Here is a 24,728-nt window from a genome sequence, read left to right as displayed (position 1 = left end):
CTCTCTATTCCTTTCTTGGAATATTTCCCCTGTTTGGTGAGGTACCTAAAAAGTATGGGGTCAACCTCGGGTGTGTTTACAGCCTTTTTAGCGATGCAGGGCCGGAATCAATTTGTTTCGGCTGGTCTTATCAACCGATCTCCGGGCCCAATATTCGATGTATTGGGCCACCTCGGGTAGAGGTGCCCAGTCACCGGAGCGTGGGTGGCTAATCGCCTCAGGATCGAAGAAGGGCTCTCCGTGGGAGTCCAATAATGTTTCACCCTGGGATACAGGGTTGGCGTCGTCGTGGAGCGCCATGTGCCCACTGCCCTCATATTCACCAACATCATCATCCTTAGACTCAAAAGTGTCAGCCGCCTCGGACTCCGCGGACGACTCTTGAGAGGAGTCAACGAATGAGTCCGGTTTGGTCCGCCGAGTGGATCGCTGCCTCTGCGGATGCGTCTCCCTGAGGCTCAGGGGTCGATTAGAGTCTGGGAGGGTAGTGGATCGGCAGTCCTGGGAGGGCACTGCCTGGGGCACATTATTTACTTCCCCTGCCGGGGAGTCGTAGGCCACATCAAGGTGGCGGCGTTTTTGGGACGCCTTGCCCTTCTTTGCGGGTGGAATACCACTGTCTGGTGGTCTGGCCTTAGGTGGTGCAACCTGGGGTGCAGGCGGGGTCGGGGCCACTGATGCCATGGCAGCCTGGACTGATCTGCTGATCAGTTCCTGGATCTGTGCGTCACTAAGACAAACTGGGGCGTCTAGGGATGGATCTACCCCCTCGGGGGCAGCAGCAGGCATATGGGCCCTGTCGTCAGCCATATTAAGCAAAGCACTTGATGGCTGTGTAAATACCTAGGGCAATGTAAATTAGTAAAGGATTAGGGCCCAAAGGTTGCCTAGCAACCCGGTTGCAGACTAAATAATTATATATATAAAAGTCGGGTGTACAGCAAAGTGGCTGCAGGAAAGAAGGTGTTCTCCTGATAGTCCGCCAGGCTGTTAAAGAAAGATTATTTGGGGAAGAGGGACGTAGGGAATAAATTCCCCACTAAAGAAGCTTAACCTGGTGTGTGTGGCTCCTCACAGCACAACGCTCGCCGCCTCACTGGCGTAGCGGTGCAGGAGGAGCGAGGTCCGGCGTCTGAGGCCGTAGTCTCGCGAGACTACGGTCCTCAGCATGATTGGTGGAGCACAGACGCACACCGCCACGCCCCCCAGAGACAAGCCGTTCTGAGGAGAGAGCGCGCTGTGCGAGGGGGAGAAGAAGCAGGAAAGGCGCCAAGAGCAGAAAATGGCGCCGTCCTGCGGATGAGGTAAGCAGATTGAACTGTACAGAGCGCACCGGAACCGGGTGCGCGTCGGTCGGAGCCCAACCGGAGGTTGGGGGGAAAATATTTAAGCCGTACAGGCGTACAGGAGTAAATAAAAAATTAAATAAAATAAATAACAATAAAATCACAATAAAATCACAATAAAATAACAAATATTAATACATTTAAAAGAAACACAGGTGACTTGTTGGGGATACCAGCGGGGGAAAAAAACCCAGCATTGGAAGGAAATCCCCAGCACTACAGAATTAATTAAAACAATCGAATAACAAAATACATATACAACTTAGCTGATTTATTGCTATGAGCAGAAAGAAAGAGGAGGGTTCTAAGGAGGCAGCCCCTTATATACCTGCCGTCCTGCCTCGTGATTGGCAGATCCAGCCAGGGGGCTGCTGGGTGTTGTAGTTTCTTTTTTCTTCAGTTTTAAAAACGTTTTTCTAAATGAATTCACTGAAAGTTGAATTTCTGCTATGTGCATTAAATAAAGGAAGATAATGCATAAGATATGAGCCTCCTGTCTGAAATATAACTGTAATTATTTACTGTATATATGATTGTTTATTCAATTTCATTGTTCATGCTTCCTTTTTTTCTTGCTCCCCTTCTTCTCACATGTTCTCTGTAACCTGTTTGCTCTACATGAATTCTTATTATACAATTGCTGTGCAGGTGAAAAGGGTAAAGTTCACACCGGACAGCAATCAGAAATTGTGGAGCCCCGTACACAGCTTTAGGCCTGGGCCCCCCAGGCCTAACCACCAAATTTCTCCAGGGCCTGCCCACTGGCTGTCCCACTGAATCCACTCACTGGCCATCTCACCAAGGCCTATCCCATGTCATCCTCCTTCTCCATCCCATGTCATCCTCCTTCATCTGCAATCCCATCTCTTCCATCCCATATCCTCCCCCAGTCCCATCTCATCCATCCTATGTCCTCCTCCTCCAGTCCGATCTCCTCCATCCTATTTCTCCCCGAGTCCCATCTCCTCCATCCCATTCCTCCTCCAGTCCCATCTCCTCCATCCCATTCCTCCTCCAGCCCAATTTCCTCCATCCCATGTACTACTACTCCAGTTCCATCTCCTCCATTCCACATCCACCTCCTTCTCCAGTTCCATGTCCTCCTCTTCCAGTCCCATCTCCTCCACCCCATTTCTCCTCCACTCCCATCTTCTCTATCCCATTCCTCCTCCAGTCCCATCTCCTCCATCCCATGTACTACTATTTCAGTCCCATCTTCTCCACCCACATCCTCCTCCTCCATTCCCATCTCATCCATCCCACATCCCATCTCCTGCATCCCATGTACTCCTACTCCAGTTCCATTGCATCCATCCCACATTATCCTCCTCCTTCAGTCCCATCTCTTCCATCCCATATCCTCCTCTTCCTGCTGTCCCATTTCCTCCATCCCATGTACTCCTACTGCAGTCCCATCTCCTCCCTCCCACATCCTCCTCCTTCTACAGTTCCATCTCCTCCATCCCTTGTACTCCTACTCCAGTCCCGTCTTCTCCATTCCATGTCCTCCTCCAGTCTCATCTCATCCATCCCATGTCCTCTTCCTCCAGTCAATCTCCTCCTACCACAGGAGGTGGGAAGTTGGACAGGAGGGGAGCAGTGGGAGAGGTGAGGGACAGTGTGTTAAGAGGGGGCAGGGAGACAGGAGGGGGCAGGGAGACAGGAGGGGGCAGAGAGACAGGAGGTGGAAGTGTCACAGGAAGAGAGCAGTGTGACAGGAGGGGGGCAGCCAGATGAAAGAGGGCAGCAAAACTGGAGGGGGAAGTGTCAAGGGAGGAGGTCAGCGGGACAGGTGGGGGGCAGCATGACAAGAGAGGGAAGTGTCATGGAAGGGGGCAGCATCCTAGGTGGGGGCAACATCACAGGTGGGGGCAATAGAACAGGTGAAGGGGCAGCAGGACAGGTGGGGGCAGTAGAACAGGTGAAAGGGTAACAGGATAGGTGTGGGGGCAGTGTCACAGGTGGGAGGCAGTGTCCAAGGTGGGGATGGCAGTGTCACAGGTGGGAGGAAGTCTAACAGATGGGAGGCAGTGTCAAACACACCTTGGGAAGCACCAGTCCTCCCAGCACTCACCTGTCCAGCAGTACTGTGTCCCATGTCCACCAGGCTCCCTGGCAGCAGCTGCAAGAAAGAGTGGGGGGCTCCTCTTTCTTCATGGATCCCTCCGCTGTCAATAACTGCCCCCTCACACACACACAGACCAGCGCTCACTGTAGTACGGGAGCGGAGCATGCCTGACAGTGGGTCCTGACCTGCACACACAAACAAGCAGAGGGGCTCCTCCACCCTGACCTCCTCCTTCATGTGGCCCTCCACTGGCACCTACTGGCTTCACCCCCCCCCCTCCGCACAGACAACGCACACTGTGGTACCTGACTGGCCCCTGACCCCGACCTGCACACACGGGGCATCTGCCCACCTCTCCACCCTCCCTTGCATCCTGGCAGCAGGTCCGTGCTGACAGCAGCTGCCCCATGTTAAAGATGGTCTGGATTGTGACCCATGGTCCAGGTCCCTTGGAAGCCTGGGCCCCTTACTTGTATACCGGCTGTATCCCCCTGATGGCGGCCCTGAGTTCACATATTAACTTATAGCTACTGAAACCAAATAACATTTTTAGCACTGTCCTTCTGACAAAGATATGACCTAATATTTAAGAGCCATTTATTCCAAACAGCATGTTTTAGGGTGGATGGGAGTGCAGTATGTGGAAACAATAGTTTCTGTGGGGCAAATTTGCAGACTAAGTTACAAGGGATAAGTTATAAGGAATAAGTTACAAGAGAGGTTGCAAACCCTCACATATACCCAGTGAAGTGGACAGCATCAGGTGATACACAGAGATGAAACAAATCTTCCTACATAAGTCTTATCTTCCTTACACCCCTTCAAAAGGGCAGAATCGTGTTAAAATCCTTCTACATCTGTGAGCAGCAGAAATAAGGGGGTGGAGAGGTTGCAGTTACAGTGTGTGAGAGCTGATTGGAGGAAAGGAACACATCTCCTCCACACAACAGAAGAACTGTGTTCTGAATAAACAAGCTCCATGGATATCTCCCTCCCTGACAAAAAAAAATCGGGAAAACTTCTCAGAAGTAACTCTCCCTCCCTGACACAAATTTGTAAAACCACTTTAACCATGTGCTCACTGGGCACTTAAACCCACTTCCTAAACCAGGCCAATTTTTCATTGTATGGGCACTGAGGAGCACTGTTTGGGCACTAATGTGGCAATGATGAGCACTGTTATCACTGTATGGGCACTAAGGATTGTGCCAGCTCGTGCTGCTGGGGTGTGTCTCTCTCCTCTCCTCACACTGATACAGTGTGTGAGGAGAGGAGAGAGAATCCCTGCAGCAGCACGAGCTGAACTGGCCATGACATTTGTTGACAAGTGATCGTTCCATCATTGGACGGAGGGATCACATGGTAAAGGGCCACTGTCATCTTCCAGAACCAGCCAGCCACGCTGTAGTGGTTAATCCAAAGGAGCCATTGTCTCCATGTACTGTGCTGATGATGGCCAATACGCTTGGAATGGCTGTGTGCAGTTTGAAATAAACGGCTTTACATTATGAGGCTATATCTGTGCTGTAAACCAGCAAATTTGTGTATAGAGTTTGCCATGGGGCATAAAATAATGATTTGAATGGCTCTGCCCACTATCCTGGAATTATAAAGAATCTCCTTATTTTTTAGTTATGCAACAGAATAAGACATGTGAATACCTTCTGTTCTAAGATTGCTCTACTGTGCTATGTGCTGATTCAGTAGAGGGATTTTTAGTTCCTTTTGTCACTCTTTTAGTCCCTCTTTTTTAGATGGCTTGTAAGGCTATAATGCATTCTGACTATACATGGAAATTTATTTACGGAACATCAACAATATCTTCAGAACAGAAAGAAGTACTAATCTGCAAAAAAACACGCTTGCATCCTTTTAGTGTATATAGTATCTGTAGAAGGTTTTAAAAAAAGCTAGAGCTAATCTTTCAAAGCTTTATGTGCAATTTGATAAAATAATAAAAATGCATACTTACCCTGTTCAGGAAGGATTAGCTATCCATACACCTTTAATTTCTCTCCTTCATACCAGTGAGAATTAACAATCTGTAAACATTTACAACTAACAGCAAAGTGGCAACTGTAAAACAACTCACTGCTTGTGGTTTCGGGGATAACTTAGAAAATTTGAAGATTTCTGCACAGTTTGCATAAAACTACCATTCTGCACTATAATATTGAATTTGGCTGACAGTGTTAAAATTTAAGAAAACAAGTTAAGTAAAATGTCATCAACCATTTTACTTACAAGTGCAATATGTTGAACCAAGCAGATGTGTGCTTAAGTGGCACTTACTCGGCTGGGCAACCTCAATTTTCAAAGCCGTATTTCTATACCAGTGACCGTAAGTAGCTTCATCACTGCATCAAGATTTGGCTGATATCCTACCTGCCCATCTGTTGCTACTCTCTTCAAACACTTAAATGCTATGAGATCATAAGAACATGCAACCACAAGTCAACAGCAGTCACCACGTTTATTTCCAGGGGGTTCTGGCAACCTTTGACTGGAGCAAATGCATCCATTCAACAACAGATAAAGGAAAGAAAAAAATGGAAACCGTAGTGTTTAACTTTTGTTGTGCATACATTTTAGTTCAATATTTTTTATTGATTTTGACAAAGCGGACAAATAATTATCACCATGTATGTTAGATGACATGTCAGTACAATAATAACATTTAACAAAGGAAAATAACATTGAATGGACTAAAAGCGCAATAATGGATCATAGACATACAGTAGGTGACCGCGATATTGTGTCAATCTCGTTACATTTCTCGGCGAGATTGACCACCTACGAGCCCCGATGGGAAAAAGCCGACATAGAAGCGACGGGGATCCAACTTGGATTCCCGCCAATTCTAGCCGCAACGTTTGGTATGAATCATGAGGGGGAACTCCACGCCAAGTTTTAAATAAAAAAAACGGCATGGGTTCCCCCCTCAGGAGCATACCAGGCCCTTAGGTCTGGTATGGATTGTAAGGAGAACCCCTACACCGAAAAACCAGCATGGGTTCCCCTACAATCCATACCAGACCATATCCGATCACGCCGCCCGGCCAGTCAGGAAAGGAGTGGGGACGGGTGAGCGCCCCCCCCCCCCTGAGCCGTACCAGGAAAATATTGTAAAGTGTTCTTAGGGTAGGAGAATTTGCATTGGAGTGCATTTTGCATTGCTTTTGACATTGCCATACCCAGAATGCAAGATTTCGATTTGTTAATCCTATATTAAGAGATGTTCATAAACCATTGTGTATCATGGACAGCCAGGAGGAAAACAGCCAAATTAGACAAAGAAAAATGTATATTGTCTGTGAACAATGATATGGTATAAAGGAAGAGCGAAGGAGAGCGGGACTTTAAATGAAGTGTGTGCGGGAAAAGCTTGAAATGGTAAATGATGATTGAAGTAGATTATGATCATTTAATACTTTCATATAATGTATCGTACATAACTATATTACATTATTGAAGAAGATCATAATTATACAGTATTCAATACTTATATAGATAGATTCAAATTCATGTCAACAAAAAGACAAAGATAAGGTTAAAATACATAGACTTTTATGGAAAGCTTAAAGCAGTTCAGAACAAAAATCGGGATATACAGACACAAAATGCAATATGGGGTAATGTAGTAACATATGGTTGTAGCATGACGTTGTTAGCTCTACGCGTTTCGCGACTTTAAGTCGCTCATCAGGAGCAAAGATGCATTGTGCTTCGGGGTGTTCCCATGTAGCTGGCATGGAATTCGAGCCCAAACAAACCCGAAAAGGCGTAGATCCTGCCAGGGACTGAGGCAGGGTGCTGAACGGCAGACGGCTCCCCACACCTAGAGGCGCACACCCGGGATGGACAGGTATCAGGCAGGAAGTAATGTATGGACTTAGGTCAGGATAATGACTGTAGAGTCAATAATGATGCGTGTATGCTGTGAAGTACATATGTACATGAGCGGGTCTTTAAGTGGTTAATGTTGGTCTATCACATAAAATGCGATTAAAATACATTTATGTTTTTGGTTGTAACATGACAAAATGTGAAAAATTTCAAGGGGTGTAAATACTTTTTCAAGGCACTGTAAGGTTAATCACGTAAAAAAGTTCACGGATAGCTTTGGATATCTCACTCTTGTGTTCTGGTGTGAACAGAAGTGTCACTTCCTTTTCACCACCTATTGGCTCTAGTTTCAACATTTCTGGTCCCTAGAGTCTGGGGCATGGTCAGACCAAGTTATTTAATGGATAATGGAGTCACTCACTTTCTGCAGTATGTAAGGTGTGCGTGGGAGAAGAAAGAGTAGTCCCTTTCTGTGGCATGTTGGCAACACCACATGTCGTATAGAGCTGAGGTCTTAAAGGGGTTGTAAAGTAAAAAATGTTTTTTCATAATAAGCATCCTTTACCTGCAGACATTCCTCTTTTCACTTCCTCATTGTTAGTTTTTGCTCAGAAGTTGCTCTATTTCTTCTCTGTTCACTTCCTGCTTGTCTGATTGTTACTCACCACCGTGAAGGGAGACTTTACTGCGGTGGTCAGTAACGTGCTCGCTCCCTCCTGGGAACTACACCTGTGCGCCAGGACGCTCTCTACGTGTTAGAGACTTCAAGGAGGTGTGAATTACTGGGCGTGCCACAATTCATACTGGGAAATTTACTTCTTACATGAACGAGCGCCGCAAACCAGGAAGTGAATGAGAGAACAGAAACTAGAACGCCGGAGGTGATATAGATGAAGGAATTTAATAGGTATTTACTCGTTTTTTAACAGAATCATTACACTATTCTGTCTGTCTACCTTGCAGACATTAATTTTAGGCAAAACATTTTTTTCCTTGACAACTCCTTTAAGGAAGTGTGATAGTGTAGCTTTTCTAGAGCTCTTACGGCCTTGATTAGAGATATTCAGCTAGACATCAGGGGAAGTCACACAAATGATAATATGGCCTATTTGACTCTCCGCCATTATTGTTTAAGAAGAAAATTTGTTTTACATTTCACAGGTACACATTAGCCAATGTGTATCCAGTATTATTGATCTCACAAATAAGGACAATGTATCTGCCCATATCGTCTGAATAAGGGGATAAAGATTTGAAGACTACAGTGTTCTTAATAGCAATGTCCACTGCCCTTTTCTTGGTGGGAGCGTTGGCAAAAAAACAAGTGTGGAAATTGTTGATGTGAGAGAGTAGGAGGATTGAGAGTATTAAAGTGGATCTCCTGCAAACATAAAATATAAGGGACTCCTCCTGGCTGGGCTATTAAACCCTTTCACATTGAATGATGTGATTCTAAATGACACGGTGTCTGTAAACTTAATAGACAAAATAAAAGGATAGAGTCTTCATTGAACTTTAGATGATGACTCAAAGTTCTCAAGGATGGCAATTGCTGACGATGTCCCTGAAGACGGAGGAATATCACAGTATCAAGTAGGCAGATCATTCCGGACGCTGATAAAAGACTTGGGATTCTCAAGACCATAAACCTAGCGGAACTCAATTTATAATGCCCCGTACACATGATCAGGCTTTTGCCCGGTCAAATCACATCGGAATTCCGACGGAATTCAATCGGAGTAAAATAGAACATGTTCTATATCTAAACTCCGATGGAATTCCTCTGAATATCTGATGAAAAAACTCAGATGGGGCTGCACACAATCGAAATTCCCGATGGAAAAAGTCAGTCTGACTTTTTCCATCCAAAATTCCGATCATGTGTACAAGGCATAATTGTTAGTAACATGCAAACAGTCAAACAGAATACTCCTGACTCCTGAGCAATCAACAAAATCTTCAGTATAAGAGAAACATTAAATCAACTTAAAAACTTGTGAATCCCAATGGAAATCTGTGCAGATATATATTACGGCTAGTTTCTGAGGGGTAATTAGAACAGAAATCATTATGCACAAGGGCTACTGTTGGGGCATTTTCTCTGCTGTATCAAAATTTAAGGACTTGCTGGCTTTTTATCCTGGAGTATCATCTTGACAATCAGAAGAAGCTGGATGAGGTCTCTCATTATAATTTCCCTGACTTGGGTTTGAAGAGACTTAGTCACTGTGGCCCGATTTCTTCGCTGTTGCATAGTACTGTATACACAGACAGATCTGCGTACAAAGAAAGTCCTGGAATCTGGAATATTCTCAGGGTTTCTGAATATCCCGAGTAGCTTCTCTTTAACATGGTAGTAGTGAATGTGGGCGATGGTATCTCTATCAGGGAGATGTCTTTGTTTTAGCAATCTGTGGACTCTATCAATCAGGAATTCCTCCATAGGTAGATAAGGTAAAGCATCTTTGAGCATGTTAATAAAATATACCTGTAGGTCTGGTGGCTTGATGGATTCAGGGATTCCCTGAATTTTGACGTTATTTAGTGTGGAGTGGCCCTCCAAATCCACCACTATAGCTTTATTCACTCTTTCTCATCCTCCCATTCATGGTGAGTATCTAACAATTCATTAAAAGAAGTAGCGAATTCCCCCATGTTGGTTTCTATATGTGTGACTCCATCATCCACTTAAGACACTTCTGCTTTAAATTGCTGCATCATATTCATATCAAAATGGATATTGCTTTTAAGGGAGACCAACATATCCTTTAATGTCATGTCCAATACTGGTTGGTTGCATGTGGGGAAAGTTGCAATGGAGTCTTGCAATTCCCTGTTATCGTCGAATGAGTTGCATGAGCCACTCACCTCCTCTGCTGAGATACCTGGTAATGTAAGCTTTTGTTTAGCTTTAGCTGGGCTGGCTGAAGCACATGAGGCCTGTAAGGGGGGTTGTTGTGTCTGTATCTGCTGTTTGACTTATGCTTGTTGCTCTCCCAGTGTTCCCCCTTATGTGAGGATCAGCTGGAGCAGGATCCCGTAGAGCCATCAGCACCATCTTGGTTGTTGTGACGACGCGGTGGGGGGAAGAAATCTGTTAATTTTTCCACCTGCCCTTGCTCTAAATATTAGAAGGTGTGTGTGTGAAAATGACAGTGACTGCCCTGTGAGACAAAGAGAGAAACGGGGTTAAGAATCTAAATTCTTACCCCCCTATATGGACAGTGAGAAAAATATAAATGTGCAAATAACCAATAAATTTATAGTGTGTACAATGATGCCATCAATCAATATACAAACTAGGACGTTCTATTATAAAGACTATATAAGCCTATGTCTATAACCTAGTAGCATCACCAGATGAAGTCACGTGACGTGACGATATGCGTCAGGATTGGAGCACTAGGTTTACCATCAGCCTGACGACAGGAGACGAGCTCGGCGCTCGTGGATTTTATCGCTTGTAAGCGCTGCTTAAAATGTGAGTTTTATTGCTATCGATTGTGTTATTAAATATGCCTTTTTACGGATTTATGCTATGAGCATTCCTTATTTTTTCCATTAATACCACCATTCAACCTACTATTGGGGACTTGCATCTGGGACTCCGGAGTGGACCAAGACATACAGCTGGGACTGACGAACTCGGTGTTCGTGGATTGATGCCCGTGCTCCTCTTTAACAGAGTGAGTGCATAACTGTATGACCAGTCATTGCTCCACTACAGACTCCCATAGAGTTATACGATGAACTTTCTCCCCTTTTTTTTTGTATATCCTATTTTCTATGGTACTGTGCATCTGCTACTGATAACCTACTAGCCACAAGGAGACTTCCACATGGTTGCAATCACCTCTTCCAGTGTTTATGCTGTTAAACCGACAGCAGTGAGGTGAGCTGCTTGCAAGCACAGAGGTGTCTCACACTGCAGGCTCTGCTCAGCACTGCATGGTGCATTTGGTGACGGGACTTATTAGAAACCAAAGCATTTTAGTAATCTATTTCGATTGTGTGGTTTATTATTTTGATTATATGTATCATATTTCTTTGGTTTTGTACACCACTTGGTTTTGGGACTATCCATTAGAGTCGGTTCACACTAGGGCGACACGACTTCCAGCGCGACTTTCAGAGGCGACTCCGACACGACTTGAGCATGAACCACAGGGCGATCTGGGGCGATTTACAACACGACTTAAAGTCGTCTCCAGGACAGGAGACTTTCCAGTGGCCAATCAAACAACAATCAGCTCTAGGGGAGGGAGGGGGAGGGAGGGGGAGGGAGGGAGAGGTTTGCCTGAGAAATGTATGTTATCTTCCTGGAAAGTCGCTTCAGTTAAGACAGTGATCAGACTTGGATCAGACTTGGAGGCGACTTCCATTGAAATCAATGGGTACAAATCGCCTACAAGTCGGATTGAAGTAGTACAGGAACTTCTTTTGAAGTCGGAGAGACTCGAGTCGTGTGTATTAACACTGCTCCCATTCACTTGCATTGTTTTTCTCGACAGCGCGACTTGGGACGACTTGAGGCGACTTCAAGTCGGATCCCAAGTCGCCCCAGTGTGAACCGGCTCTTACTGGACTCACAGGACTTTATTTTCTCCCCCTTTTTTTGGATGCAATATATGTGTTTTATATTGTCTGATTGTAACACATACAGTTTATCACTGGATGCATAAGAAGAGTTCACTTTGTGAAATACTATAATAGTTTGGATATTGCTTGATGGCATCATTGTATACACTATAGATTTATTGGTTATTTGTACATTTATATTTTTCTCACTGTCCATATAGGGGGGTAAGAATTTCGATTCTTAACCCTGTTTCTCTCTTTGTTTCACAGCGCAGTCACCATCATTTTCACATTTGTCACTTGTCTTTTAGGATTAGATCCATAGGTGTCTGCAGCAGTGCCCCTTTATTTTAGTTCCTTAGAGTAGGCCCACAGACAGCGCGGGAGTTTTATTTTATTTTTATTTTTAAAGATTAGAAGGTGCTGCACATCCATGGAGTCCTAAGGTGGTATTATAGAGACAACAATGCTGGTGTAGGTGCAGATGTCACACCAGGCCATCCCCCCAACGTGCTTCACTCCACCCCTGAGAGCTTAGTCTAAATTTATTGGCACTCACAATGTCATATATACAGCAAGTGGACATGGGAAGTCGTATGTACAATATCTATCTTTAAAGGACATTTAATTATAGCAGCCAATCAATTTTTGCTTATTGTAGTTACCTGAGGTAAAAGATTAAATCTGTTTGGTAACCCAGGGGACACTGGGTTGTTTCACTTTAATCTTGTGTTTGTTCTTCTGTCCTATCTGCATGTAACTACGTTTGTTTGTCCTTTTTCTTAACTGCTTGCTGACCGCCACACACACTTATACGTCAACAGAACGCCACTCCTGGGCAAAAGGACTTACCTGTATGTCCCCTTTAAGGAAGCAGCATTATGAGGCCAACCGCGGGTCCCACAGACTCGATTGGCGCAGAGATACCCGCGATCATCTCACAGTGAGGAAGAATGGGGAGATCCTGATGTAAACAAGCATCTCCCCGCTCTGCCTAGTGACAATGACTCTAATCACCGCTTCCTGTAATCGGAAGCGGTGATCACTGTCTTGTCACACACAGCCCATCCCCCCTACAGTTAGAACACATCCCTAGGCACACTTAACCCCTACAGCACCACCTAGTGGTTAACCCCTTCATTACCAGTGTCATTTTCACAGTAATAAGTGCATTTTTATAGCACTGTTCGCTGTAAAAATGACAATGGTCCCAAAAATTTGTCAAAAGTCTCCAATGTGTCCGCCATAATGTCGCAGTCATGATAAAAATCGCTGATCGCCACCATTACTAGTAAAAAAAAATATTAAAAAAATGCCATAAAACGACCCCCTATTTTGTAGACGCTATGGGGCAGATCCACAGAGCAAGTATCTTTAGTTTGAATCCTCAAACCAAGATACGACGGCATCTGGGTTCGATCCGACAGGCGTACGGCTTCGTACGACTTCGGATCGCAGATGCAATACTTCGGCACCCGCTGGGTGGAGTTTGCGTTGTTTTCCGCGTCGGGTATGCAAATGAGCTTTTTCCGACGATCCACGAACGTACGCGCGGCCGTCGCATTCTCTTACGTCGTCTCTAGCCGGCTTTTTCCGGCGTATAGTTAAAGCTGCTATTTTGCGGCATATAGATAGACTTGCCATGTTAAAGTATGGCCGTCGTTCCCGCGTCGAAATTTGAATTTTTTTTTTTGCGTAAGTCGTCCGTGAATAGGGATGGACGTAAGTCACGTCTAAGTTCAAAAAATGACGTTGTTGCGACGTCATTTCGCGCAAAGCATGGCAGAACGCATGCGCAGTTCATTCGGCGCGGTGACGCGCTTCATTTAAATGAATCACGCCCCCTACCCGCCGATTTGAATTACGCGCAGAGAGATACACTACACCGCCGTAACTTTCGGCGCGCAAGCTTTCAGGATTCGAACCAAAGCCGGAAAAGTTACGGCGGCGTAGCGTATCTCTGATACGCGGTGCAGGTGTAAAGGTATGTGGATCTGCCCCTATAACTTTTGCGCAAACCAATCAATAAATGCTTATTGCAATTTTTTTATCAAAAATATGTAGAAGAATACGTATCGGCCCAAACTGAGGAAAAAACATGTTTTTTTAATATATTTTTGGAGGATATTTATTATAGCAAAAAGTAAAAAATATTGTTTTTTTTTCAAAATTGTCACTCTATTTTTGTTTATAGCGCAAAAAATAAAAACCGCAGAGGTGATCAAATACCACAAAAAAAAAAGCTATATTTGTGGGGAAAAAAGAACGTTGATTTTGTTTGGGAGCCACGTCGCACGACTGCGCAAGTGTCAGTTAAATCGACGCAGTGCCGAATCGCAGAAAGTGGCCCGATCTTTGACCAGCAAAATGATCTGGGGCTTAAGTGGTTAAATACTAGTATTGTTTAGCGACCATGTATCCTGTAAGTAGGCATATTTGCTAAACCTTATTGGATAGCTGATTAGCTAGAACACTAGCTTTGATATTATACAGTGAAACATATAATCCAAAGCAGGGATCTCAAAGCACAAAGTGCTGTACTTTGGTAAATTGTTTTGTGTAAGGGTAACTGAGTCATTACACTAAGTGCATTTTAACCTCAAAATTGCTAACTAAAATTATAGGTAAAGAATGAAATATAATTGCAAGCCTCGGCTTTTTTACCCTGCTATTTTATCTGTCTTTGTTCACAAACACATTAAACATGGAATATGCAGAAATTGATAAAAGAATCTAGGAACTGAGTGACACCTGCACCTACACTAGCATTGTTGATATGTCAATACAGCCTAAATCATGTCCTGTGTCCCAAGGAGATGCAATGGTATCAGGAACAGACATAAGACTAGACTACTAGATGTCAGGGAGTTGCCATGTTGTCAAAAAGATTCTATGTTGCCTTAGCTATGCTATATTACTAGGGTGTCATGCAACCTTTGCAGTCTGATGCAAAATGGTTCCACGTTGGCAGAGGTCTCAGAGGTGCCATGGTCTACTATAGATACCCATGATGCCAAAGCGGTTCCAGGACTCCCCCCTCTGGCTGAAGGGCAGGTTAGGTCAACATTTGCATGTGTAATGAGATACTGGAGAACAGAATAATGGGCCAAATTCTCAAAAGAGATACGCAGACTTAACTGCTGTTCAGCCTGCGTATCCCTGTGCCTAACTTTGGAAACGATTCTCAAAAGGCTTTTTCCAAAGTTAGGCAGAAAATCTGACATGTGTAAGACACTTACACGGTCAGATTTTAGGATGCAGTACCGCATCCGCCACTGGGGGCATTTCTCATTGAAATGCAGCTTTGCGTATGCAAATGAGGACTTAAGCAGATTTTCAAAGCATTTCAGCACTTTGATTTCTGCCTAAGTTCCGAATTTGCCGGCGCAAAACTAGGGCTGGTTTTATAATGTGGAAAGTTAGCCAAACCTTGTAAAGGCCCATTCCAGCGACGGCATTTGGTATGCATTCCTGAGGGAGAACTCCACGGCAATTTTTAAATTCAAAAGCGGCATGGGTTCCCCCCCAGGAGCATACCAGGCCCTTAGGTCTGGTATGGGTTGTAAGGAGACCCCCCCACGCCGAAAAATTGACGTAGGGGGTCCCCCTACAATCCATACCAGACCCGTATCCAAAGCACGCTACCCGGCCGGTCAGGAATGGGAGTGGGGACGAGCGAGCGTCCCCCCCCTCCTGAGCCGTGCCAGGCCGCATGCCCTCAACATGGGGGGGTTGGGTGCTCTGGGGCAGGGGGGCACACTGCGGGCCCCCCCACCCCAGAGCACCCTGTCCCCATGTCGATGAGGACAGGACCTCTTCCCGACAACCCTTGCCATTGGTTGTCGGGGTCTGCGGGCGGGGGCTTATCGGAATCTGGGAGTCCCCTTTAATAAGGGGGCCCCCAGATACCGGCCCCCCACCCTAAGTGAATGGATATGGGGTACATCGTACCCCTATCCATTCACCTGGAGGCAAAAAGTAAAATTTAGTAAACACACAACACAAGGCTTTTTAAAATAATTTATTATTCTGCTCCGGATGCCCCCCCTGTCTTCGTTATTAGCTCAATTACCAGGGGGGGCTTCTTCTTCCACTCTCCGGGGGTCTTCTCCGCTCTCCGGGGGGAGGGTTTCTTCTTCCGCTCTCCGGGGGTCTTCTCCGCTCTCCGTGGGGGGCTTCTCCGGACTCCGGGGGGCTTCTTCCATCTTCTCCCCTCTTCCGCTGTTGACTCGGCGAACCCCGGTTCTTCTGCAGCTCTCCGGTGCCTTCTTCTTCAGCGCTGGCTGCCTGCTATGTTTGTGTGTTAGCTCGATTTCAAACAGGCAGCCGGCACGGTCTTCTGTGACGTCATCTTCTCTTCTGTTCTTCTCCCCTCTTCCGATGTTGCCTCGTCGCCTGTTGTCGCTGTAATGATGGAAGCGCGCCTTGCATCACATTTATATAGGCATCACCGTCCCATCATGCTCCGGTAGGTACCCACGTGGTGGGTGCCTACCCACGTGCACCCACCACGTGGGTACCTGCCGGAGCATGATGGGACGGTGATGCCTATATAAATGTGATGCAAGGCGCGCTTCCATCATTACAGCGACAACAGGCGACGAGTCAACATCGGAAGAGGGGAGAAGAACAGAAGAGAAGATGACGTCACAGAAGACCGCGCCGGCTGCCTGTTTGAAATCGAGCTAACACACAAACATAGCAGGCAGCCAGCGCTGAAGAAGAAGGCACCGGAGAGCTGCAGAAGAACCGGGGTTCGCCGAGTCAACAGCGGAAGAGGGGAGAAGATGGAAGAAGCCCCCCGGAGTCCGGAGAAGCCCCCCCCGGAGAGCGGAAGAAGAAACCCCCCCCCGGAGAGCGGAGAAGACCCCCGGAGAGTGGAAGAAGAAGCCCCCCCCTGGTAATTGAGCTAATAACGAAGACAGGGGGGGCATCCGGAGCAGAATAATAAATTATTTTAAAAAGCCTTGTGTTGTGTGTTTACTAAATTTTACTTTTTGCCTCCAGGTGAATGGATAGGGGTACGATGTACCCCATATCCATTCACTTAGGGTGGGGGGCCGGTATCTGGGGGCCCCCTTATTAAAGGGGACTCCCAGATTCCGATAAGCCCCCGCCCGCAGACCCCGACAACCAATGGCAAGGGTTGTCGGGAAGAGGTCCTGTCCTCATCGACATGGGGACAGGGTGCTCTGGGGTGGGGGGGCCCGCAGTGCGCCCCCCTGCCCCAGAGCACCCAACCCCCCCATGTTGAGGGCATGCGGCCTGGCACGGCTCAGGAGGGGGGGGGGCGCTCGCTCGTCCCCACTCCCATTCCTGACCGGCCGGGTAGCGTGCTTTGGATACGGGTCTGGTATGGATTGTAGGGGGACCCCCTACGTCAATTTTTCGGCGTGGGGGGGTCTCCTTACAACCCATACCAGACCTAAGGGCCTGGTATGCTCCTGGGGGGGGAACCCATGCCGTTTTTTTCTTTGAAAATTGGCATGGAGTTCTCCCTCTCAGGAATGCATGCTGAGCGACGCTGACATTTTTTTTTATAATTATTTGTTTTCCCGGCGCGTCTTTTTTTTTCACCCGTCGCAACTTTAGTGTCCCATCGAAATTCTCAAAGCCGACCGGCGTTAATTACGTTCGCGCGCTGCACGTCGGGAAAATTACGTCACACGCATGCGCAGTACGGCCGGCGCGGGAGCGCGCCTCATTTAAATTTTACACGCCCCCAGGAGAGGAGGACCGCCTTACGACGGCGGCACTTAAGTTACACAGCGTGTAATTTCTACCTAAGTGCTTTGACGATCAGGCACTTAGGTAGAAATTTTAAGTCAGTGTAACTTAACTGCTGAAATTTAAGTTACGCAGACTTTTTGAGAATTTGGCCCTTTATACATAACAATATAGACTAAAAGTACAGCTAACGGTTAAATTATATACAAATTTACACTTTTAAGTGTAATGAAGAAATTCTGCAAAACCTTGTACATACAGAGAAACATTGTTAGCACTTAAGCTGCAAATGTATGCTTCAGGTCAGATTTAAGCCACTTCCCAAATGATTCACAGCTTGACTGTGTCTCCCCAGACGTGGAAAATACTTTAAAAGCAATTAGCCAACAGTAAAATACAAGGTGATATCTCTTCTCTGTGGGTTATTTACACTATATTTCAATCATCATTTAAAAGTCAAAGGCCTTGATAAATAAGTTTATGCGGCCAGAAGATTAAAAATCATGAAGCTGGTTGAGCCTATTTACACCATTGTGATTTATAAAATATTTTTATTGAAGGCAATGTGAATAGTGTATATACACAATGAACATGTCTTGATATAGGCTTTGCTGTGAAAAAATGAAATCCTAACATACAAATCTCAGAATGTAATAATTGTCTGTTCTGTCCACAGCAGTCCTCATTTCCTCATCAGAAAATGATAACCAATGTGCTTACTATCTTGCATTGTCAAACTTGGTTATCTATAACATCTGTTGCCATAACCAAGGAAATACTGACTCAACTGTTGATTGTTTTTATTGCCTTTATTGTAGGGATGTCCCGATACCGATACTAGTATCGGTATCAGGACCGATACCGAGCATTTCCCCGAGTACTTGTACTCGGGGAAATGCTCCCGATGCTTCACCCGATACCTGAGCGGGCAGGCAGGGGAGTTGCAAATCTTCTCTCCCCCATGGTCAGTGTTGTCTACCCCCCCTGCTGTTGACTTCCCCTGTCCGGGCTGCTCTCTCACCTCCCCCTGTCCGTCCGTGCCGTTCTCTCTCCTCCCCTTCCCCCGTCCGTCCGTGCCGTTCTCTCCTCCCCTTCCCCCGTCCGTCCGTCCCGTTCTCTCTTCCCACCCCCCCCCAATCCATGCAGTTCTCTTTCCTACCCTCCCGTCCGTCCGTCCGTCCCGTTCTCTCTCCCCGTCCGTCTGTCCGTGCAGATCTCTCTCTGTCCGTGCAGTTCTCTCTCCATCCATCCCCCCCCCGTCCCCATCCGTGCCGCTCTCCCCCCTCAATCTGTCAAGGGGGGAGAGCGGAGGTAGGAGCCGCTAAGCCCGGCTCCTACTTTTTCCGAATGAACAGAGTCGGTGATTACCGACTCTGTCCATTCATATAACTGAGCATCGTAACCTCCTGTGTTTACGATGCTTCAGTTTATGAATGGAGGAGCTTCCCTCCATTCATTTCAGCTGAAGCTGCTGAGAAAGGGACCGGGGAATCTGTTTCCCTAGTCCCTTTCTCTGTCTTAAAGGGGAGATGCCAGAGGTCTGTTAAGACCCCTGAAATCTCAGCAAAGACCCCCAACAGGGCTGATTAAAATTAAAATAAAAAATTGCAATAAATATTAAAAAATAAATAAAATGTTAAAAAATAAATAATAAAAAAAAACACTGACAATTCACCCCCCCCCTAAAAAAATAAATAAAAAAATCACTGTAAAAAAAAAAAAATAGTAAAAAAAATAAATAAATACTGCCACTGTCACATGACATTAAAAAAAGTATCGGTATTCGGTATCGGTGAGTACTTCCGCTGCTTCTTTCTTGGGTCTTCTCGTCCACATCTTGCCCGACGTGTTCTTCTATCTTCTCCGTCCGTCCTTCAGCCTTCTGGTCCCGCATCTTGCTCGTTGTCTTCTCCTGTCTTTTTCTCCGTCCGTCCGCCAGCCTTCTCGTCCACATCTTTTTCTTCACCGGACCCAGCGTTTGAATTTGATTTGGCCGCCGTGTTGCGCTCCTGGGACCCGCCCCCCTCTGACGCCACAAGTAAACTCCTTAGAAGGTCATGTGCGTCAGAGGGGGGCGGGGTCACAGAGCGTCACACAGCGGGGGAATTCAATTTCAAGCGCGCCGCCCGGAGAAGAAGTTCCCGCCGTGTCACACTCATGTGACCCCGCCCCCCTCTGACGCACATATGCCACACGCGGACTTTCATATGAGTTTACTTGTGGCGTCAGAGGGGGGCGGGTCCCAGGAGCGGGAACACGGCGGCCAAATCAAATTCAAACGCTGGGTCCGGGGAAGAAAAAGATGTGGACGAGAAGGCTGGCGGACGGACGGAGAAGAAGACAGGAGAAGACAACGGGCAAGATGCGGGACCAGAAGGCTGAAGGACGGACGGAGAAGATAGAAGAACACGTCGGGCAAGATGTGGACGAGAAGACCCAAGAAAGAAGCAGCGGAAGAAACCCGAAGGAAAGAAGAAAAGAAGATTTTATTAAAAGATTTGTCAAAAACCGGCTACTGTCATTTTTAACACTTTTGACATTTTTTTTGGGGTGAAATGGTAGAGGTACAATGTACCCCATTACCATTTCACATAGGGGGGGGCAGGATCTGGGGGTCCCCTTTGTTAAAGGGGTCTTCCAGATTCTGATAAGCCCCCCGCCCGCAGACCCCCACAACCACCGGGCAAGGGTTGTGGGGATGAGGCCCTTGTCCCCATCAACATGGGGACATCCTCCCCATGTTGAGGGCATGTGGCCTGGTGCGGTTCAGGCGAGGGGGGGGCGCACTCTGTCCCCCCCTCTTTTCTGCGGCCGGCCAGGTCAACGTGCTCGGATAAGGGTCTGGTGTGGATTTTTTGGGGGACTCCACGCCATTTTTTTTCAATTTGGGGTGGAGTTCCCCTTAAAATCCACACCAGACCTGAAGGGTCTGGTATGGATATTTGGGGGGACCCCACGCCATTTTTTGGGGGTTTTGTTTACGGCGGGGTTCCCCTTAATATCCATTCCAGACCTGAAGGGCCTGGTAATTGAATTTGGAGGGACCCCCATTTTTTTTTTTTTTTTTTTAATTATTTTTAATGAGCAATGACTGTATTCTTTATAGCCATGAGTACTTTAAACTTCCTTTTTTTTGTTTCACTTCAGAAATGACATCTTGTACAGGGACAGTTCTAAGCACGGGAAACATGCGTGTACCCCCTCCCCCCCCCTGTATGAAATTTAAAGGAATATTTCACTTTTATTATTTCACTTTAACCACTTCCATACTGCGCCTATTCTGGCACTTCTCTCCTTCATGTAAAAATTATATTTTGTTCCTGGGAAATTACTCAGGACCCCCAAACATTATATATAATTTTTTAGCAGACACCCTAGGGAATAAAGTGGCGGTAATTTTTTATTTGAATTCCAACGGTATTTGCGCAATAATTTTTCTAACGCCTTTTTTTTTTGGCCCAAAAAAAAAACACGGTTCATGAATTAAAAAAATAAAAAACAGTAAAGTTAGCCCAATTTTTATGGATAATGTTAAAGATGATGTTACACCGAGTAAATAGATACCTAACTTGTCACGCTTTAATATTGCACACACTCATGGAATAGCGCCAAACTTCGGGACATAAAAATATCCATAGGCGATGCTTGTTTTTTTTTTTACAGGTGACCAGTTCAGAGTTACAGAGGAGGTCTAGGGCTAGAATTATTGCTCTCGCTCTAACGCACGCGTCAATACATCACATGTGTGGTTTGAATGGTGTTTACATATGTGGGCGGGACTTACATGCATATTCGCTTCTGAGTGCGAGCTTCTAGGGACAGGGGCGTTATTTTTTTTTTTTGTTTGTTTTTTTTACCTCATATTTTTCTTCTTGCACTTTTTTGACACTTTTTTTGATTTTGGATCACTTTTCTTCCTATTACAAGGAATGTAAACATCCCTTGTAATAGGACTAGTGTGTGACAGGTCCTCTTTATGGAGTGAGGCGGGGTCAATAAGGCTGGAAAGCATGGTATTGAAAAAAAAAAAAAAAGATCTCATGCTTTCAGCTGCAATCATGTTCGTTCAGCACAGTGGTGTAGTGTATAGCACTTTGACCTAGCAGCAAAAGGGTCGCTGGTTCGAATCCAGCCCGTGACACCATCTGCATGGAGTTTGCATGTTCTCCCTGTGCCTGCGTGGGTTTCCTCCCACAATATAAAAACACGCTGTAAATCGGATCCGGTCTAAATAAGCCCTAATATGCAGTAGTATATTTAGGTTTTGTTCTGCCCTAGGCCTGACTACATATCTGCACCTCCTAATAGAAAAATGACCCACCCCTTCCTGTCAAGGTCACACCCTGTTTTTGTATGACCCGCCCAGGAATTTTCAGGGGACCCACACACTAGTTCTGGGGGGGAGGGGGGCACTGGATTCCCTTAACCACTTCCATACCAGGCACTTACACACCTTCCCGCCCAAGCCAATTTTCAGCTTTCAGCACTGTTGCATTTTGAATGGCAATTGCGCGGTCATACAACACTGTAACCAAACAAAATTGGCGTCCTTTTTCCCCCACAAATAGAGCTTTCTTTTGTTGGTATTTGACCACCTCAACTAAAAAAAGACTGCAATTTTTGAAAAAAAACACGTTTTTTTTAATGTTAATTTTTTTGTAAATAAGTTTTTCTCTTTCAATTACGGGCACTGATATGGCGGCACTGATGGGCACCGATGAGATGGCACTGATGGACATTGATGAGGTAGTACTGACGGGCACAGATGAGGTGGCATTGATTGGCGGCGCTGGTATGCGGCACTGATGGGCACTCATAGGCGGCACTGTTGGGCACTCATGGGCAGCACAGATGGGCACTCATGGGCGGCACTTATGGGTGGCACTGATGGATACTTATGGATGGCACAGGTGGGCACTGATAGGTGGGCACTGTGCATGGATGGGCACTGTGGGGTGGCACTGATGGATACTGTGGCACTGATGGACACTGTGGGGTGGCACTGATTTTCCCAGGTTGCCAGTCAGTGCCCATTTGTGGGCACTGATTGGCATCTTTTTTCTTTTTTTTTAATGCTTTTTGTTTTTTTTTTCCATATTTTTTTTTTTTTTTGCCCACCCTGGTGGTCCAGGGTGGGCATCCCTGGTGGTCCAGTGTGGTGATCAGAGGGGGGGCTGCACTGATAAACAATCAGCGCGAACGCCCCCTGTCAGGAGAGCCGCCGATTGGCTCTCCTATACTCGCGAGTGAGGAAGAGCCATCGATGGCTCTTCCTGTTTACATCGTGATCAGCCGTGATTGGACACGGCTGATCACGTGGTAAAGAGTCTCCGTCTCCGTGAGAGACTGTTTACCGAGATCGGAGATGCAGGGTGTCAGACTGACACCCCTCATTACCGATCGCCGCGCTGCGTGCCCCCACAGGCGCGCGCGGCATGAAATCCTGCAGGACGTCTTGTCAGGATTGTGTAACCACTTCCCGGACGTAAATCGGCCATAGGCTGGGCGGGAAGTGGTTAATTTGCATAGTTTTTCTCTCACTTCCTGTTTGGCTATGGGGCAGGAAGTGAAGGCAAATCTCCCCAATTGGACACAGATAATACAAAATAAACTGACAGGGCCTATAACCCTCCCTCACTCTATCCAAAATTAAAGAAAATAAAACGTGTTGATTATAGTTCTAGTCAGGGGCTGTCAGGGAAGGTTCCCCCTGCTGGTGTTACTGCTATGTTATCCTTGGGCTGCAGTACTGGCGTCCACCAGCGGGGCGTTCTTAGCAGTGTGGAGCACACAGCCCTTCCTGCGTTCAGGTGTGACCTGAATGCAATCAGCACGCCTCTATAAATACCCGGCGTGTGTAATCACTCCTCGCCCTGGTATCGTCATACCTCCTGGACCTGAGCTTGTATTTGACCCTGATTTCTGGACCTGATCCTTGATCCCTGCCTGGACTTGTCCTCCCTGTGTCCTGATTCCTGTCCCCATCCTTACCCATCTACTGACCTCCCATGTGTATGACCTTGGCTTGGCTCGTTTATGAATACGGTATTCCCCTTTATTTGTACATACTGTTTGTCGTTTTATTGTGCACTGGTGGTTCACACATTTGTAAATAAACCCCTTTTATTTCACTACTCACCTTGTTTGGTTCCTCTGTGCGGTCACACAGTCTGATCTACCAGCATTCCTGACAGTATACCAGGGCCATCCCTTGATCAGACGTGATTGCTTTGAGGAATCATACTGGTGTAGTGTGTGGCTCTAAAGATGGATTTCAATGAAATCATTTACTATTCTCTGCTGGCAGAGGAGGATGAGGAATATTGTCGCCAGGTTTTTGAGGGATGGACAAGTGACCAGCTGATGGAAGCCATCCGATCAGCCCATTCCATGGTGGATCAGGGTTATATGTCTTATGATGATGTTCAGGCATTAATCCGTTTGTGTGTAAAGCCAGCCCTGTCATTTATTCCTGATGGCAGTGACGATTTCTCTCCCCCCTTCACTCATGACCAAGTTGAATCCTTGATATGGTTATTAGAGGATGATCCAGTTTCTTTTGATGAACATTATTCCTCTTGTTCCCAGCAGAAGTTGTCTGAGTGCATTAGAATTTGGACAGTTGAGTGATCCAGCAGAACCGGGCACATAACATGAAAGCATTGCATGACAACAATAAACAGTCAGTTATTTAATAGTAAAAATTATTATATATACAGTAGATACAATAGTAGCATGGTAGATCTGTTACAATAATCAAAGAAAATTGCATACATTCCAACAATTCATGGTAACAATAGTCAAGATAAATATAATAGGTTCATGCTGGAAACAATATCAAAGAAAGCCAAATCATTGGAAAGTGTTTCCATGGTAAGTAAGTATTGGTACGTTGGTACACTCCACTGGTGAAAAAGGGAATGATGGGGAACTATATGTCGTATGTAAACAAGGGGGGCCTCTAATGGCTCCTAGCAATATATATTGAATACATAATGCGGACATTAGATAAAGTCCGAATCGTTTATCTTGACTATTGTTACCATGAATTGTTGGAATGTATGCAATTTTCTTTGATTATTGTAACAGATCTACCATGCTACTATTGTATCTACTGTATATATAATAATTTTTACTATTAAATAACTGACTGTTTATTGTTG

Source organism: Rana temporaria, chromosome 1 (assembly GCF_905171775.1).
Source record: "Rana temporaria chromosome 1, aRanTem1.1, whole genome shotgun sequence".
NCBI classification, from domain to species: domain Eukaryota; kingdom Metazoa; phylum Chordata; class Amphibia; order Anura; family Ranidae; genus Rana; species Rana temporaria.
The sequence above is the reverse complement of the archived record's forward strand: the minus strand, read 5'-3'. Positions refer to the sequence as shown.